We start from the raw sequence: 4,600 nt of genomic DNA, 5'->3' as shown, positions 1-4,600 counted from the left end.
TCTCCTAGCTTTAGTATAAATCTCTAGTCCAGGGAACAGTTTCAAAGGCAGTATAAACCTTTCTAAGGGATTTATGTAAACCAGCTAGTGACCCAAAGTTTCTTGACAAAAAACTCCCATCCCCGGGAGGGAGGAGGGCTCCGCTGGGCTCACAGAGCTTTCCAATCGCATCTGCTCAGCAACAGCAAAGGCAAGGAGCCCTGAAGGGGCTTTCTCAGCCAAGGAGAGCCGCTGGCCTCTTGTTGCTCTCTCTGGGTCCTGCCAAGAATGACATCATCTGGATTATTAGCTGGCCTATCAGCAAACACTACCCCATCCGTCACATCAAAGCTGCCCCACATGTGTTCGTGCTGGTCAGGGAGCCAGTTTCCATCAGCCTCATGCCCTGCTTTGAAAATGTTCGAGATGGTCTCCTGGACTGAAAAAGTCACTGCTGGCGATATTTCTTAAACATGGAGGGAGGACGCAGCAGGCCCCCGTGATAACAGAGCATATCATTATGGAGCTCTGATATACCTCTGGTCAAGCTATTCCTCCTGAAGCTAAAACACAGAACAAAACAAAAGCAGTATTTGTGGTAAGCACCTGGATTAGCACAACCAACCTGTAAGATGACAGTCCCGAAGCTTATCAAGAAGTGGATGTTCCTTCTCCTCTCTGTTACATACACCAGCCTGTGGACAGGGTTGTGAGGATTAATTAACTAATTAATCAAGGTAAAGTACTTGGAGCAATGCTAAATTTGGAGCGTAACGCTCAATAAATGTTAGCTTTTATTATTAGACTCTATTATGGGTTGAATTGTGTCTTCTCCTCCCCCAAAACGTTATGTTGTAGCCTTCACCCCCAGTACCTGAGAAGATGGCCCTATCAGATAGTCTTTAGAGAGGTAATTAAGTTAAAATGAGATTACGAGGGTTGGCCCTCATCCAATACAACTGCTGTCCTTACAAAGGGAGGAAATGTGGACATAGGGACAGACAGCCATAGAGGAAAGACCATGTGAAGATCAGCTATCCACAGGCCACAGAGGAGGCCTGGGACACATCCTGCCCTCACAGCCCTCAGAGGGAGCCCACCTTGCTGGTCGACTGTGGCCCCCAGAACTGGGAGACAGTGCGTTTCTATTGTTTAAGCCACCGGCGCTGTGGTACTTTGCTATGGCAGCTAACGAACCTGAGCCCTATTCTTAAATTCTGAAACTGGTCCTTTCTGAAAAAGTTGGGGTGAGAGCACTTATCAGAAAAAGTTGGGGTGAGGGGCCCAAAGGAGCTGCAGGCAGCGCTTCCAGCCCTGTGGCCCGCAGGCGCTTCCAGCTTGGAGCCCCTCTCCCTGCGGCACAGGCCCCCACGGCAGGTCCTCACCGGAGGGCAGAGCCGGCACCTTGCTGTCAGTTTAGACCGTGTATATTTCACCCCCACGGTGGCACATTTGGAAAGTGACATTTGCCCATAATAGCTGTGACCTGGCACCAGCACCGCCAGGGAATGAAGATGCCCAGCTCTCCCAGAATCAGACGTTCCACAGAATGAGCAGATGACAGAATTCAAGGTGACATTTGCTGGGATGTTACGTGAGCTCATCCTGAAAACATGTGGCCAAATAAATTGGGTTTGTTCGGGAGATTTGTTTAAACCCCAACTGGAATCTAATCTCTTGATCTGAAATACAATATGGTCTTATGGGAACAAATGTCTCAGCAAAGAGGTTGGGGTTGGGAGGGGGGACAAAAAGGAATAAAGAAGAAAAAAGTCAACATTTCTCTGATGTCATCTATGGTTGCCTAAGAGTTAGAGTAAGTTTGAGTCCCACCAATTGGGTTCTTTCCATTATCTAAATAGATGGATTTCTCACGGTGCCTCTCATACTATTTAAAACAAGGATCCACTGCTACCTGGTTAGCAAGAGACACTCTCAGAGACGTCCCAGCAGAGGTAAGGGCAAGAACCTCCAGTGACAGTCCCTGCCTCTCCCTTCGCCTGGCCTACTCATCTCTTGGGAGGGGCTGTTAGGTCCAAGCAGCATGTGAGCAAAGGGGTAAGTGTGCCTGGGGTTGAAGAAGCCTGATGTCATCTCACTCAGGGCAGATCAGGCCCCAGGACTTGAACTGATAAGCACCTGCCATGGTCATGGGTAAGAAGCTAGTCCAAGTGAGGTAACCTTTTTTTTTTTTTTAAGAAGCTTGGTTTTCAAAGGTTTTGCAGGAAGAACTGCATGCATGAAGTTGGAAGGCATCCCAAAACGCTGGTTATTTCCAGGATAAAAGAAAATGCCTCTAGGAGCAGCATCTCTCAGTTAAGGAGGTCTGGCCAAGTGGGGGGTGGCAAAGCTTGTGGGAGCATAACTCCTTCTCCCCTCCCACCGCTCTGTCTCTCCTGGCTGGGGTTCACGTTGGTAAATTTATTGCTTATGTTGTCATGTGAAGCCAGAGAGTAGATGAGCAGGATCAATCCCTGTGTCCTAACAGATTTAGGGAAGAGGGTGTGGACTAGGGAGAGTAAATCATTGGTTCTCAACGCTGGCTGCACATGAGGATCACCTGGAGAGCATTTAGAACTCCCTTTCCCAGTTTTAGCTCCAGATACCCTGATTCAAAAGGGCTGGGCTGGGCTGAGCATATCATTATGGTAGTTTTTAAAAGCTCCCCAGGCAACTCTACTTCATTGCAGCCTGGGTTGACAAGCAATGAAGTAGATCCGCACCTCAGGCAGTGAAGTAGCAATCCAGAGAGACCGTTTCCCTGCTCCTGGGTGCAGCCCTAGCCCAGCTGCCCTCACTGATGGAGAAGCTTCGAGAAATGAAGGAACCCAGCCCAGCTGAGGGGGAATCTGAGGGCCTGAGGCTTCCAGGGGAGTGTCCCTTAGTCAAGTCAGGGTCCCACTGGAATCAGGAAGCCTGCAGAGACTGCCTTCAGGGCAAGGGTTGAGGGGAAAGGAGAGTGTGGAACTTGTTATGCAAGAAAAGGGACACCCAAGAGTTTTGCCAAAAAGGGGTGTGGGGGCTCAAAAACTATGAGTCCTTTTCCTCCCCGCTTCTAAGTTGTCCTAGGCTGGGCTAACAAACAGACACAGTTTAACAGGAGAAAAACAGAGTTTAATACATGTGCATGGAGAATTCACATAGGCATGAGAATTCCATGAGAACTCCAACATTGGGTATATAAGAGATTTTTGGACAGAGGAGAAAGGGAGGAAGGAATAAGGTGTTAGAAGTGAGAATGGGCCATATACAGAGAGTTGAGGAAGAGTGGAACACACATGAGAGGCAAATTTTGTGACTCAGAAACAATAGGACACGGGTATCTAGCTAACAGGGCCCTGGCCTGAAGCCTTCTTTCTTGCCAGCTTCAATCAAATTGGGCCAAGGCAACATCCTAGATTAGCTTTCTCTGTCTGAATCTCTTGGGCAGGAAAGAGGGGAGGATCAAGGTTTCTTTCTGAGTCTTGTTACTTAATAAACAGCTTAAAAGCAATATCCCAAAATGGCATCTTCAGGTGGCAAAACGTTGGTCCTTTCATCAGAAGGTAGAAGTGGGTGTTAGAGAGCTGGGTCTTAAGCCAGGTAGCGAGAAGGTGCTCAGTCCTCTGGGGGAGCCTGAGAGGAGACGCCGCCCCCAGTGGGCGGCGCTATGGGCCCTCCCTCCTATCCCTGCACCACAGCCTGTCTGACAGGGGGCAGGTCACAGATCACAAGGGCACAGTGATGGTGGCTGTCCTTCCCATCTTGAGAATAAATAGGACCCTATTTCACCGTTGATGGTGATGTTTTGGCATATAGTTCTATCATGACATCAGTTGCAAGTTATTTTTCTGTTTGTTTCATTTTTCTCTTCTGGAAATTGAGGGATGTGGCATGTCTTTGTTGTTTCCCAAGCCCCTTCTGGAGACTGCCCCAGCCATTGGGTTTAAGCTCCCCACACTTTGGTGTCACAAGAGCTGGCTGTGCTTGAAGTGTGGTCACTCCAGCTAACAGAGAACAAGGACAAAGATGACCAGCTTGGGCGGGCTTGGTAGTTCCATACAGGGCTGAGTCTTGCCTTGGAGATGCCCTTCCTTCTGAGGTAGGATGTAGGTGTACATAAGCCATTACTGTCTCAGATGGGAAAGGAGCCTGAAGGCTGTGGGTTGCAGCCTTTACTTCTGAATTGTGTTTAAGCCCCTTCTCAGGGAAACAAAACCAGATTGGCTGTTAAATGCTCAGAAAGGATTCTTGAGGAAGCACCTAATCCAGTTGCCTTTGTCAGCCAGGCCGTTAATCCTTGAGCTTCTCTAACCTTGTGAATTCGGAGAGAGGGCTGGATTGAAAATTTCTTGAAGAGAGAAATGCTTTTGCCAGCTGCCGAGTCAAGGCGGTCTGTCTCCTGGAGGTGCCACAGGGGTTGTGTGAGTGCCTCTGGTGGCCCTCTCTGTCACAGGGAGAGAGCTGCCGCTGCCCCAGACCCTCCCCAGAGCCCTCCTGTTCTCCTGGAGGGTGTCAGTGGTGTGTGCTCTGTCTGTAGGGGCTGAGGCTGGGATGGCTGGCAAGGGAACACTGGGGCCTGGCTACTCCTTCTGCATCAGCAGTTTCTCCAAACAGATCGTGGCTTTAAACAGGAAGCACT

Source organism: Myotis lucifugus, unplaced genomic scaffold (genome assembly GCF_000147115.1).
Source record: "Myotis lucifugus unplaced genomic scaffold, Myoluc2.0 scaffold_0, whole genome shotgun sequence".
Taxonomy (NCBI): domain Eukaryota; kingdom Metazoa; phylum Chordata; class Mammalia; order Chiroptera; family Vespertilionidae; genus Myotis; species Myotis lucifugus.
The sequence above is the reverse complement of the archived record's forward strand: the minus strand, read 5'-3'. Positions refer to the sequence as shown.